The sequence below is a fragment of the Pteronotus mesoamericanus genome, unplaced genomic scaffold (assembly GCF_021234165.1).
Source record: "Pteronotus mesoamericanus isolate MK-2021 breed Mesoamerican mustached bat unplaced genomic scaffold, CSHL_Meso_final contig_24, whole genome shotgun sequence".
Classification (NCBI taxonomy): Eukaryota; Metazoa; Chordata; class Mammalia; order Chiroptera; family Mormoopidae; genus Pteronotus; species Pteronotus mesoamericanus.
In genome coordinates this window covers 21,661,419-21,677,068 of record NW_026555100.1, presented here as the reverse complement: position 1 = coordinate 21,677,068, position 15,650 = coordinate 21,661,419, and the positions used below count along the sequence as shown (strand labels likewise).

The following is a 15,650-nucleotide window of genomic DNA, read 5'->3' as shown; positions in this document are numbered from 1 at the left end:
GAGGCAATATTGCTCCTACTCTTTCTCTTAGAATAAAATTAAAGAAATAGTAACTCAGTACATACCTGTGTCATTAAAATTTGAACCAACGTTATATATCGTAAACTATATTGAAAAATTTCCAGTAATACTTTTACTCAATAGAGTACGCACACATTTTCCTAAACATCAACTCTTTTTTATTTTATCTCATGTTGAATGTAGACTCTTCTCTAAATAAGGGTTAGCCGCAAAGGAAGGGTTGGTTGCTCTTTTTTTGTGAAGCTTAAATGCAGTCATCCCTGAGAATAGCCCGACTACTTTATGACTTTCTGTGTGTGATTTTTCTAAATCCCCATGTTGAGTTTAAACCTACTAATCCTTGTTCTGTGCCTAAGGGGAAGAGAGAATGTCTGGCCAGCAACTTCCTTTCACATAATTAGCCTTCATATCAGAAGAGTAGAAGATTGTGCCTTTGCCTTTTGCTTATGTTGAGCCATTAAAATCCAATCTTCTTTCTTATTACAAAATTTTAGAAGTGGATAAAAACAAATTCTTCTTTTATGGTGGTTTGACCTATGTAATAATAGGAATAAATTACATAGAATTCAGAAAAATCAGACCACAATGGATGTTTCTATAGCAAACATGTAAGAAATAAATTTCTACCTCAGCCAAAATGTTTAGATTTATATATAATAGTAATTCCAAATAAAATTAAATATAATCTATATTGGATTTGTTGTATCTAAATATTTCTATAGGAAGTAAAAGATATGAATATAATTTCCAAATCTCTCCACCATGCAACCACAAGAAAGGTTTATTTCAAAACTCTCTTTCTTATGAATGAATGAGATCCAAGGTTATATATTATCAAGAAAATAATACAGGAAGAAAGTCAGATCATCAGGTTGCAAAAATAGAAGCAAAAAGACCTTCATTGTACCAAAAAATTAAAGGAGTATTAGACAGCTATTTTCACATATTTTTTAAAAAAACACTGCAAATCAAAATGAAACAAAAAGATATATTTCAGTGAAGTGCTTCTCCAATCTACATCAGTCCACTGGTGGCCCATTTATTTAAAAAAAAAATGATAATAGGGCTTGTTTAATGGAAGGTTTGCTTAGAGAGGAAATGTACTGTAATAAGCATGTTCTAGTCTTTTGGGATCACTGGAAAATGAACTCTGAGATGAAGATTAGCATGCACAAAATCTACTGGAAATGTTCTTAAGATCAACATTTGTGGAAATGAAAAGAAAGAAGGATTGGGCAGAGGATGAAGTGAAACACTGATAACAAATCTGTTGAAGTCTCAGCTAATCCTAGGAATAATCAGTCATTAAGATGAAATAACCTTTCAAATCTTTCCCAGACTGGGAAGAGAGGCAAACATTTGTGTTCGAACTCATGTGGATCAGTTATTGAATGCAGGATAACACTGGAAGAGTGAAGAACTTTAGGCAAATTCCAAAAGGGGATGACAACCAAAGTCTCTATATACATAGCAAATGGTATGCTCTGTTAATAATAAGTAACTACAGTAGTCCATCTATGAAACAGAAAAGCCAATAATATTTCATTCCCAAAGTTTCTTTTTGATGTGTAATAAGACCTCCATTTTCCATCAAGGTATCTTTTTATTATTTTTTCAAAATTTATCCTGCTTTTTCACCCCAATGTTTTAAAGAGAGGCTATTGAAGATCAGTAGAAAGGAGGCTGTATTATCAGCCTAGAATAAGAAATTTTCATAACCTGGAAAATAGAGTGGTTCTAGACCAGTTTATAGCAGAAACTGTAACAGATGCTCCTGGCTTTCCCAGTAGTCCTGGGATAACTTGCCACCAGCTCCCAACTGAGGCCCAGATCATCAGTTCTGGATCTTCTGGCTAAACCAGACAATTTTAAAATTAGGCTGAGCTTGATTGGGCTGCTACTTCATAGTTGTGCCTTTTTCCAGGTGACTTAAATTATTAAAATTTCAATGTTCTTATTTGAAAAATGGGATACGTTTCTTATAAGATTGCGGTGAGTTTTATAGGAAGTAACATATGTAGAATATTCAGGGAAATGGTCATTAATATAAACTAATGATTGTTAGCTATTCCTATAAGGTGAATTGAGCGAAGAAAATAAGAGCTACAGATAATGATAGCTAGGATTTTTTAAGGTCAAATATCAATGCTGTCTAATTTGACACAGCCTATATTTGGTATTTCACTCTCTAGAGAGGCTCACATTCACTTGGAGAACAAATCTTATGCTCTTTTTTAAGGTCAAAGATGATGCCAAATGCTTTTTAAAAAATGTGTTAGCATATTTAAGCCTCACAACTCTTTGAGGCATCTATCATTATCCACATTGTTTAGATGAGGATATGAGACATTTAAGGTTAAGTTATTCTCCAGCCTTTACACCCTTTGTTAATGGGGGACAAGGGGTTCAACTTGAGAAGTCTGGCTCCAGGGTGCTTGTGTGTAACCACTGTACCATATTCTCTCAAGACAGGAGAAACAGTAAATTCTCCTCATTGCTCAAGAGTTGTGATTAAAACTAGCCACCTGCTTAACACAAAATCCTGTTAGGCTAAAAAATAGAGTGTTTCAGTGTACAAAAGGGATAACAGGATTTGATAATTGTTAATATAGGAAAAAGTATGGTTATAAGTATTGATTTACCATAATTTAATATTAGCCAGCAGTATAATTTACTTTGTCACAAGGAAAAATTACCTCATAAGGCATTAATATGGTTGAGATCTGTATCAAAACTATGATCATATCATGCTCTGTCTGTGCTAAACTTATACTATCTAAGATACTGCATTTTAGTATAACGAAGAAAAACAAACAAAAACATCAGCAGTGACAAAGACATTTCCAAAATATGGGGACCAAAAACAGAAGGTTCCTTAAGACATGGCTTTTAATGACATCTAAAGGAAAGCAAAGTGTAATTAAATATGTGAATAACTGGCATGTAGAAAACCAAATAGAATCTCCACTATGCTATACTACATAGCAGAATTGGGTCAATGGATAAAATTTACATATAAGTTAATTTCAAACCAACATAAGAGTTTTTTGAAAAAGTGAAATTCAATGTGGTATCATGAAAGGAGTGACCTTCATGTTCCTGGCATGTTTAAGTAAAGAAAAGAGCATTATCTTTGTTCAGAAATACTATACAATGTAGAAAAGTGAATTTCATAAAGGCCCCCAAGTGAGATTCAAATCATCAACATATGACCTTTTAACTGGACAATTTACTTCTAATTTCTTCTTAACTCTAAAATTGAGTAATCCTGAGATTATAAGGTAATAGTAATAATAAAGAAATCTGTATGTGTGAGTGCCTACACACCAGGAAATTCAAACACATGTTTTCTTTGCTTTGGCATTTATTTCCTGTAATCTCAAATTAATACCTTCACTGCTCTGAATGATTAGTTCTTTATTGGCAAAACAGGAATATCAGTAATGCCCAAAGCTCCAGATTGGGGTTAATATCCAACATTTATAAAGAACTTATAAAACTGAACACCAAAAACACAAAGAACCCAATTAAAAAATGGACAAAGAAGCTGAATAGACACTTCTCCAAAAAGGACATACAAATGGGCCAGAGACATATGAAAAGATACTCAACATCACTAATCATCAGAGAAATGCAAATTAAAACCACAATAAGATATCACCTCACACTTATCAGTATGGCTATCATCAATAAATCAACAAGTAACAAGTGCTGTAGAGGATATGGAGAAAGGGGAACTCTTTTGAATTGTTGGTGGGAATGCAGATTGGTGCAGCCACTGTGGAAAGCAGTATGGAGATACCCCCAAAAAATTAAAAATGGATCTACCTTTGACCCAGTGATCCCACTTCTGGGAATATATCCAAAGGAACCCAAAACACTAATTCAAAAGAATGTAAGTACCCCTATGTTCATGGCAGCGTTATTTACAGTTGACAAGATATGGAAGCAGCCCAAGTGCCCATCAGTAGACAAATAGATAAAACAACTAGGGGACATTTACACAATGTAATACTACTCTATCATACAAAAGAAGCAAATTTCACCCTTCTGGAAAATTTCACCATTTGGGAAAGACAAACACCATATGGTTTCACTCATATGTGGAATCTAATGAACAAACTGAAGTAACAAGCAAAATAGAGACCAAGTCATAAAGAGCAGGATGACAGCTGTGGGTGGCGGGAGGGTTGAAGTGGGAGGGATTGAACGAATAGGAAAAGAGACTCAGGGACATGGACAACAGTGTGATGATTGCAGGGGTGAGAGGGTGATAAGGAGGATAAATGGTAATGGCAAAAATACAATAAAGAATTATACCACTACCAATTCTCCCCAGCAATCTTGGTTTCTCTTACCCAGTTCTACTTTATTCTCTTTTCCATATTTATTGACCTCTAACATACTTTCCAGTTTACTATGTTTTATTATCTGACCTGTAAGCTGTATAAAGGCACACACTTTTGCTTTTAAAAACAATACTGAACATCAATTTCTGGAACATTTCCACTCAATGGATGGTTAATAACTATTTCTTTAGCAAATGAATGAAAAAGTATTATTTCTCTTTGTTCTTCTGCCTTTACTATTATATCCTTTTATCTCTAAAGCTATATACACAGGGCATTTATAATTTATGGAGGTTTTTTTTCTTCCATTTGTCTCTTACAATCACTTTTAAAAGGAGTCTTTCTGGTTTATAAATATGCCTGAAAGTGATAGACAAAAATTGAACATACAATCTTCTATCTTATAAAACAGAAATTCTCAAACCCCAGAGTCATAGAAAAAGCAGATATGTCTGCTAGAATTGCAGAATTTCAGTTGAAATACCTCAGACTTCAATTTGGTAAGTATAGGAAGGAGCGCACGAATCAACACAATAAACAACTAATCCAGATGATAAGTCTGTGAAATACATTCGGCTGCTCAACAAACTGAATATGGTAAGCCCTGCTTCTAACTGATAAACATTGTTATTGATTTTTAACTAGTAAAAATGTAATGTATTTGTGGTTTGTTTTATATAGGTGAATTGAAATTTTAAAAGACAAATTATGTCTTTGTTTTCTAGTGCATTTATTGATCCCTCATATTGATTTATGTTAAAGGACAATGTGATAATTAACAAAATAGTTTGTAGTTCAGCTAGAGATTTTTGTTTTGTTTTATTTTCATCTATAAGTAAAATTTAAGTTTTACTTTTAAGGAGAATGTCTTGTAATGACCCCCAAATATTGTCATTTAGACATGGTAATTAAAATGTAGTCATTTATTTCCCAGATAATTTCAACGATTAGTACAATCTAAACATATACCTGTCAAGACAGCTTTAGTTACATTACCAATTCAGGCTCTCATCTCAATTTATGTAACTGTTTACAAAGTTATTATTTTCTGTTTTGTGTTTTTTAGGTTAAATTCCCTTTTGTTTGCAGCAGTAATTATTATAACAAATCTTGACAGCAAGATGCAGATGAATCTCTCTGTTGCAAAGGACAATTTGCATTCTTGGCATACACAAAATCCATACTTGCCTAAAATTCATTCATCTGTGCAAAAATTTTTGAACTCACAGATACAGATGCAATAAATTGCACATAATGCAACAGTAAATTAAGGTAGCATGGGTCAGACTACTTTCCATTTTTATATCCAACTCCCTAGTATTAACTTCTTAACTGTATCTTTAATAAAGCTTCTTAAAAACAGCACTATTGGATTCCTGAAGTTTAAAAGTAAGAAGCAAAGGATTTATTTCTAGAAATTGCATTAAAAATAAGTGTGAACTACTTTCTTTCTGACTGTACACATGAAGACATGTCTACAGAGGAAAGGAAGAATGGAAGTAATTCCCTCTTAAAGTTAAAACAGAAAAAAAGCCATCGTCAACTCAGATATTATTGCGAATGTAATCATTCACATTATCTCAGAAATATCCTATTTACCTCTGTGTTTAGACTTGGCCTCAGGATATAAATCATCCTGAGGTTTCAGTCATTCTAGGTTGGATTTCTCTATCCCTTTGTCAAAAGGCCACAAAATTAGTTTGGAATTTGATCCTAAGCATTTATTCAGCACATATCATACATAAAACATATACTTAATGCTGGCGGGGAAGAATTAGAGTGCAGATAAAAGAAAAGACCCTTCAGTAAAAGTATGTATCAAACTAAGTGGTAGAATTAGGAGGGAAAGAAGGGTGGGGGTAGGTAGAAGGAGGATTGTTGGGAATAAATGGTGGTGTACACCTAAGAACTATATAATTTTATTAACCAATGTTGCCCCAATAAATATAAAATAATTGGAATTCAAAATGATTTAATAGACTGCTTGTGCCACACAGATAATTATAATTATATAGTCAAAAGAACACAACTCTTGTCTTTATAATGAGAATAAACTGGAAAGACTAAAAAAAGGTTTTTTCTTAACCAACAGACACTTGAGGACACAAAGTCACCATTATGCTAGTACTTTCATTCCTTGCTATTTGTCAGGTTTTGTTTCAAGAAATTGATTCATGTTCGTGTTGGCATTTCTAATTATGTGATACCTAGTCCCTTTTAATATTTCCCCTGGTTTAAAGGAGCTGAATGTCTTAGAAACAAACTGCTCCAGAGGGAAAGTACTTGAGGAATTTGGAAGGCAAAAGAGAAATAGCAGCTGTCCTACCACCCAGGGATACACCACTGAGTGTGGCAGATACATCGTCTTCTGTGGCACAGTGATTTTGGTGGAAATTACTTTCTGGGCTATGGGCATTTCTGACCATTGTTACTCGCTCAGCTGCAAGGCCTCGGCAGCAAACCTGAGGTGACCTTCCTTGAATTTTGCTCCTCCATCTCTTACAACTGTTTGTAAGCACTTAATTTCTTGCACCAAATTGCTTCCTTCATGAATCCTGGAAGATTTATGTTTTCCAGACCCTACTCTGACACTGATCCTTATAAACAATGTTTTGTCCCCAATGAGTTTAGGCTATAGATAGATTTAATCAAATAAATATATTTTTTCTTTTTTCTAAAGAATCCACAACATCAGGGTTATCTCTAACCCAAATAAAATACAGTAAATATATACTTAAATTCTGGCAGACCTGTAAGAAATAATTGGCATTATGTGAAGTTTTATATGGATAAAACCCTGAAAAGTTCACTAAGTCAGAATAAAGAATGGTATTCATTAGTCACCTTTATATTTAGGTTGCAATAAAGCTAGGATTGCTTTCATTTGAACATTTTACAGGAATAGAAAGCTTGAAAGAAAAAACTTTTAAAAATAATAAGGTAAAGAAGTTGTACACCTAGGTATAATAAAAACAATTCTTCTCAATAGTAAGTGTGTAGAATTTTACTGGCTTTTAGATATTATGTCCATAGGTCCTTTTGAAATGTTCTGTCAACAAAATGTTCTGATATCAATGTAAATTATATCTGAGTAAATATGATAGAAGAGAATGATAGAGTATGGCAAATGCTTGTATCCTTGAGCAGAATTCAGTTTTATATTTGATAGAGATGTAAGTTATACTTTAATACCTATGATATTCTTTGTATGGTCTTGTTTTTATTTATTGTAATAGAAATGTGTACAACAAACCATGTTGTCTATGCCGCTAAGAAGCTCAAATATTATCTTTAAAATTTCCATTTTCTTTTCTGTGGCCTGAATCAGAGAAGCTCAAGGAAGCAACTTCCCTTGGATGTTTTAATGATTAAGAGACAAATTATTTGACAACTGGGTCATAGAGCTGTGGTTTCAGGGACAGGCTCTGTTTCAGCACACATCCGGGAATGTACAGTTCCATCAAACTAAGAAACGGTAGTAATATAAGAACATGTGTTGTAAATGGGGCAGTTTAGCAAAGCTATTTAACAGTAATTTTGCCAGAGATTGCAGTAAAGGGAACAAAGAATTCACACATGAAGCCTGCAATGCTCTTTCTCATAAACATTTACAAGGAGGTGATTAAGGATCATTTGCTTTTTACGTCTAGCATTTCACCATTTGAGGCTTTGTACTCTGACTTTTAGTAACTGTGATTATGGTTTAGAAGACAACTACCCTTTACTTATTGTAATGTGTTTTAAGCAAAGAGCAAAAGGTAATGCACCTATGGTAAATACAATAGTCAAGATATTTTAATAACTGGAAAATCAGATCACAGTCACTTGCTTATGTGAGGTATGCATAACAAATCAAAATATGCATCCTTAATGCAAAAGATCATATATGTGATATATTAGAAACTAAGTACATAGTTTTATTTAATGTTCATAAAAATAATGTCAATTCTGAATTAAATGAATGGTTTGCAGTTATTTTTAAGACAATAGGATATTTAAATATAAAATAATCACATATTTTAAGTTTATTTATTGTAATTTGTAAATATTTATATGAATTATAGGATATAAATTATAATAGGTGAATATATAGGATTTCAAAGATTTAAATGGTCTCCATGTGTGGTGGATGCTTTGCTTTTTTTTTTGCAACAGCAAAATTGAGAGTTGAGTTTCTAAGGTGTGTTTCTATATATGTGCACTCAAAGACTAGAAGACAAGTCCCTTGCTCAAGGTGAAAGCTTAAATGAGGCCTCTGAATGATAATGCACAGTTGGAATCAGAGGTGGAGGAAGGGGTGCATCTATAAGATCTCTCTGTAGATGAGGAGGTAGCCCAAGTTCTGCTATGGAAAATTAATAATGGGCGTGTGTGGCCAAGTCTGAGATTTGGGGCATAGCTGTAACATATACCATGCTTCAGAGTAAAAGAGATGCTATTGCTGCCCAAGTTTCCAAATCCAAGGTAGATTTTCTACTGGACCAGGTAAAGGCCTTTTTTTCCCCCCTAAAGCTCAGATCTATGTTTTTCACTAGGAAGAGAGGAAAAGTTTCAGGATGGAACATCATTGATGGGGGCAAAAAAGTGAAGACCCTTTAGCTTCGATCTCATCTCTCTGAAAACATTGGATAAACATATTTTCTAGGAGTTTGCCTTTGAAGCAGAACCATATTTTGGCTTTCCTGTCTTAATATTGCATTTCCAGGTTTGGCAGTTGGTGTCTCTCACCAGAAAGAGTTCTTTCTGAAGCATGGAAGTAATTAAGTAGCCATGAACTATCTTTTTGAAATACAGGAGTTTATTGAGGCGTTAACTGAATGTCTTTTTTTTTTTTTTTTTTTTTTGTAATTTTTCTCTAGTCTTGAATTCTGTACTACTAAATTTTAACTTCTGACATTTTCTGCTCTTTCCCTCCAAGTTCTTTCTGGAATCTACTTCTATAGCACAGCTATGGATTATTGCAGGAGGTATATGGTGGTCGTTAAGGCTCCTACTTGGGCTGTAATCTTGAGCAGATGACAAACTTGAGCTTTTCTATTCTTTGGTTAGCTTTGTGTGAGCTATTTTCCATCTTAGAGTTTAGTAAGATTCTCTGTAAAATTTGTAACATTTACATTGAATTCCACTTCTCAATTATTGTCATACTGTTCTATTTGTTCTCAAACCGACTTGGAGATTTTCCTCTAGAAATTTCCCACCCCCCACGCCCCACCCCAAGCATTGTTCATGTTCGCTTAAGCCAAGACACTTTCTCAGAGTGACTTTTTAAGATTTTATTTATTTATTTATTTTGCTGAGGTAACATTAGTTTACAGCATATGCAAGTTTCAGGTGTGCAACAGTATAATTTGACATTTGTGTGCACTATATCATTCTTACTTCCAAAATTCTAGTTTCTATCCATTACCATACAATTGACCTTCTTTACCCTTTTCACTGTCCTCACGCCTTTCCCCTTTGGTAACCACTGATCTGTTATCTGCTTCTATGAGTTTGTTAATTTTCTCTTCCAGATGTGAGTGAAATTATATAATATTTTCTCTACCAGTTGACTTATTTCACTTAGCATAATACCCTCTAGGTCCATCTATGTTGTAACAAATGGCAGGATTTCAACTTTTTTTTTTTTTATGGTTGAGTAGCATTCCACTCTTGTTTGCGTATCTTGGTGACTATAAATAATGCTACAATGAACACAAAGGCACATATATCTTTTGAATTAGTGTTTTCATATTCTTTGGATAATTTCCCAGAAGCAGAATAGCTAGTTCATATGGTAGCTCTATTTTTACTTTTTTGAGGAACTGCGTAATATTTTCTATATTTATATTGCCACTGATAGTGTAGGAACTGGTTACTGACTTATTGCATAGTTTGAAATCAGGAAGTGCAAAAGTTCTGGCGTTGCTCTATTTTTCTCAGGATAATTTTGACTATTATTTTGAGTTATTTGTAGTTTCATACAAATTTTGTAAATTGTTTTATTTGTTTTAGTGTGAAAAATGCTATTGGGATTTTGGTAGGGATTGCACTGAATCTGTAGATTGCTTTAGGTAATATGGACATTTTAACAATGTGAATTCTTCCAAACCATGAACACAGAATCTTTCTATTAATTTGTGTTTCCTTCAATTTCTTTCAAGCTGTCTTAGTTTTCAGCATAGAGGTCTTTCACCTCCTCAGTTAAATTTATTCCTAGGTATTTTATTATGTTTTTGTTGTTGTATTTGTAAATGGAATTGTTTTGTTAGTGTATAGAAATTAAAAAATACATTTGTACATTGATTTTGTACTCTGAAACTCTACCGTATTTGCTTACCATTTCTACCAGATTTTTGTGGTAGTCAGAGTAAATATTTTTTACCTAGTTTCTCCAAATGCTGTCATTACACTTTGATTATATACTCATCATCTAAAATCACACACCATAAATTTCTTTAAATTTTAAATATATTTTGAAATATTTCCAAATTTAACGTTCACTCAGATGTTAAATACGCCATATTATAAGCAAAAAAATAATAATAGTTACAAGCTCTCAGCAAATTCTGGGAAACCAAGCCCAGTCTTTTGTGCTTGGGATTATGTTTTATACTTACATATTTTAATTTAGAACAGTTACACAGAAACATGTTTTGAGGTTTGATTTCTTGCAGTCAACATTATCTCATATGGTCAGCCTCTTCTATATGTGATTTCTCTTTAGCTATTTCCATTCATTATTACTTAATCTGTTTTTTCTTCTGCTGAGTTAGTGTTTCTGATTTCATTTAAATTGCCTTTTAATAGTTGTTTTGAGCTATTTTTTTTGTTGTTGTTGATCATTGAGTGTCACAGAGTACTTTTTTTTAATTTTTTATTTTATTTGTTTTCTTTTTTATTAAATATATTAGGGTGACATTGGTTAATAGAATTATATGTTTCAGGTGTTACAATTCTATAATATACCATCTCTATATTATATTGTGTGTTTCCCATCTCAAGTCAAATGTCCTATCACCATTTATCCCCTCTTTACTGTCTTCTACTTCCTCTCATCCTCCTTTTCCTGAGATAATCACCATACTGTTGTCTGTAAGTTCTTTCTCAGAGACCACATCCGGCCAGTGGGCCACATTTTTCCAGTGGAGTCTGCTTCTAACTAAACTGTGGGGCTTTACCTGGGTCACAACAGTATTGAATTTTTCATTTTCATGGTGGTTGAATCTTTGGCTCAGGTGGTGCAGTTATCCTGGTGGCCCATATAAAATCAGATCAGGCTATGAACAAGTGGTTAGATAGCCAAGCTAAAAACTGGAACAGATAGGTGCCTGAGATATTAGAAATTCAAGGACAGAACCACAGTAGCAAGTGTGGTGAAGGCTGTTCTGAAGCCTGAGACCTGACTTTCTTTCTTAAACTCAGCTATGAGTGCCCAAAATAATAAATATTTCAATATAGAATACTTTAAAAAATTTCAATAAATTAAAAGAAGGATGAAATGGCAAAAAAAACTAATTAAAAATAATAATAATGGAACAAACAGAAAACAAAGAATAATTTGGTAGAACTAAAACCAAACATATCAATATCACTTTAAATGCAAGTTACCTAAACATACTAGTTAAAAAAACATTCTCTCAGTTTGGGTAGTAGTACCAAACTCTGTGCAGTCTATAGGAAACTGACTTTGTATCCAATGTAATAAGCGAGTTACAAGAAGAAAAATTGAGAAAAGTATTCCAGTCAAACTCAAATAAAAAAGATAAAGTGGCTCCATTAATCTCAGACAGATTAGACTTAAGAACAAAAATATTTTCAGGTACAAAAAGAGATAATACTTAGTGATAAAAGGGTCAGTTTGCCAGAAAGATATAATTCTAAGTAAGCATGTACATCTAAACAGAGATTCAAAATGCATTAGGAAACTGATAGAAATTAAAGCAGCAATAAAATGTTCCACAATTTTATTTGGAGACTTTAACACTCCTCTGTCAGTAATAGTACTAATTGGCAAAAAGCAGCACGGATGTAGAAAATCTAAAAACACTATCATGTACTGGATCTAATTGACAGGTATAGAACAATGCATACACCAACAGCAGAATATTATCTTTATGTGTGTTTGAAATATTCACTAAGGGAGATTGTATCCTAGGTCATAAAACAAACCTTGAAAAAGGTAAAATAACTGAAATCATACAAACTATGTTCAATAATCATACTGGAAATAAATTAGAAATAAATAAGATATCCAAATACTTGAAAATTAAACCACACACTTCTATAGAATACATTGCCTGAAGATAAAGTCTCAGGAGAAATTAGAAAATATTTGGAAACACATAAAAATAAAAATACAGCATATCAAATTCTGTGGGATACAGCTAAAGCAGTGGTTAACAGGTAATTCAAATGTCTATATTGGAAAAGGAAGAAAAGTAGCAATCAAATATCTGAACTTCCACCTTAAGAAACTAGAAGAGTAAAATAAAATAAACCCAAAGAAATCTGAAAGAAGGAAATAAAGACAGGAGTGAGAATGAATAAAATTAAAAACAAGAAAGAAATCATGAAAATCAATAAAACAAAAAGATCAATACAATTGATAAATTCCTTGAAAAATTGACAAAGATAAAAGAAAGAAAACAAAAATTACCAATATCGGGAATGAAGCCAAACTGACACTAAGGATCCTTCATCCATTAAGAAGATAAAAAGCAATGGTGTGAAAAATTGTATATACATGAATATCACAACTTACATAAAACAGAACGCATGGAGTGGGGGGGAAAGCACTTCCAAAATAGCATTGGTTAATCTTTCAAACATTGATGAGATTACCACCAAGCACAAATCATATGATAAATAATAAAATGTCTTTAGAGCCTAGAAGTACTATTAGATAAAATTGGCTATGTCATTCTATAATATGTGAAAACAAGTAACAATATGTGACATCAATTGGCAATGTCCTGATATGGCAGGAGATATAGTCAAGGCAGGTTTTAACATATTTTGATTGATTTATAATAAATAAACTCTTTGCCCTGACTAGGTACCTCAGCTGGTTAGAATGTCATCCTAATACATCAACGTTGCAGGTTCAATCCCCGGTCAGGGCAGATGCAAGAGTCAACCAATGAATGCATAGATAAGTAGAACAACAAATCTATCTTTCTTTCTCTCTTGCTCTTTTCTTCCCTCTCCAAAACTTAATAAAAACTTTTTAAAGTTCTGCTTTAAAAGCAGATAAATAAATAAGCTTTTACAAGTTGTAGTTATTTGGGGTCACTTCTTTTTCCTAAATATTTCATATTTCAAAAATCAACAATTATGACATTCTTTTAATTTATTCTTAGGAAAAAAACAATCAGTAGCTTATGAGCTCTGTTTCTAGTTAGAGGGTTGTCATGGAGGGTGACGCGTTGCAGGGAAAGCTGCAGTGGAGCACAGGGCTCCTGGGTCTGAGGGTTACTGTCTGGAGTCAGCTGAGGAGGAAGTGGGGCTCTGAATCCCTCAGAGCCCATCCAGGGGTTGTCATGGATGGGGGGAATAAATACAAGTCATCGCAACCACTTCTCTCTTTGCCAGGAGAGGGGACATGACTCTCCCCTACATTGTAGAAGGCTCCGAAGGCTTTTATTGAGAACCATATGCACAGGGGTATATAGAAAAGCTCATCAATCAATGTCAAAAGGCTATGTTTACAGAAAACAGATAGAGATCACAGATAACAATTTTAGGGACCTAAGAGATCTGCCTCAAGTCAGGGTCTATGAATAATGTAAATCTCCTTCCCAGTATGAGCCGGTTATTGTAGCTTTTGAGGGAAGAACAAAGGATGCTTAGATGAACTTAGTTTTAGGTCTGATTGTCCCCAGGCCCCACCCCATCCAATTTAGGGCTGTGCCTGCCTTTACTATTGTTTCAAGCCTGAGCCAGGCAGGCGAGGCAGAGCCACCAAGAGATAAGGAGACTTCTTTCAAAAAGAATGAGGACTCCAGCCATGTCCAAGCTGAGCTGAGGAATACGGACGTTTTTGTCCTTTTTTCGTGTCCCCCAAATCCGTGTCCTGCTGCCCATACTGGCAGATGTCTGTCTTAGGTCTTCTCTCCTCATGAGAGAACTTACCCATCATCAAAAACCAACCATTACAGGGCCAAGCAGGGTGATGTGAGGGAGGCATGGGCTGCCCCCCTGCCAGGGGGACAAGTTTTGTATCCTCAGTGGCCTGTTTTCCCAAGGCCTCCTTGATTATTTCCAGCCTTGGGGCCCTCTCGCCTGTCAGTGAGCCTACAGTCCCTGAAACCAGGCAGGGCATTTCCCAACAGAAGGTGTACTGTCTGGGTAAGTCCCATTAATGTGGCATTGGCTTACTCTATTCCTCTAAAATAAGTGGAACCCAGTTTATTCTGTATTCCTTAAGTTGAGGCTTAAGTGTCCATGAAGTTATGATCTCATAACTTTCATGGTGCCTGTCAGGGTACCCAAAAAGCCATATAACAAATGTGGGGCACTTTGTTAAAAAACATAATGAATAAAGGACATTCAGTTACATGAGTTCCTGGTATGCCAATTTATAGGGATGTTGAAGTATTTGTTATAGGAAATATAATAGAATAAAATAAAGATATTCCGGGAAGGCTTATTTAAATGTTAAAAGACCACCAAAGGGCGTGGTTGTATAAGAAGTGGCCTGTCCTCCAAACTGGAAGCCTTCAAGAAGAAATACATGGAATTTGGCCTAAATGGAAATGGTGATAGCAATATCATGTCCCTGAAGTGAATACTGGAGACACTTGGAGTACCCAAGACCCACCTGGAACTAAAAAAAATAATCAAGGAGGTTTCCATTGTCTCTGAGGAGACTTTTAACTACTCTGACTTTCTCAGGATAATTTTGGGCAAGAGATCTACCATCATAAAAATGATCCTGATGAATGAGGAGAAAGCAAGGGTACGAGGAGAAAGCAATGGGTCCTCCAGCCAAGAAAGCTATTTCTGAGTTGCCCTGATTTGTGGTGGGATTGAAGGTGCTTCTAATGACTCTAACACAAAAAAAAGAAGTCAAACTTGTGGGCCAAAGTCAAACCAAAATAAATTCTCATTCCCCAGAAAAAAAAGAAAAAAGAAAAGCCACTATAGCTGGATTGTCTTCTTGTATGATGAGTCTCCATTTGTTGATCATATACAGTTTTTGTACTGTCTATTGTGGAATCAAAAGTTTGATACAGAGCTAAATGATCTGGGTACAGGAAAGTAACCCTCACTTTGAGTGCTATGACAAGAGTCCCTCTG

General features: G+C 34.2%; 1 pseudogene; it reads left to right on the top strand.

Annotated features, from left to right (window-relative positions):
• Positions 1-15,084: 15,084 nt before the first annotated feature.
• On the top strand, positions 15,085-15,367 carry LOC129069805 (allograft inflammatory factor 1-like; annotated as a pseudogene).
• The last annotated feature ends 283 nt before the right edge of the window (positions 15,368-15,650 follow it).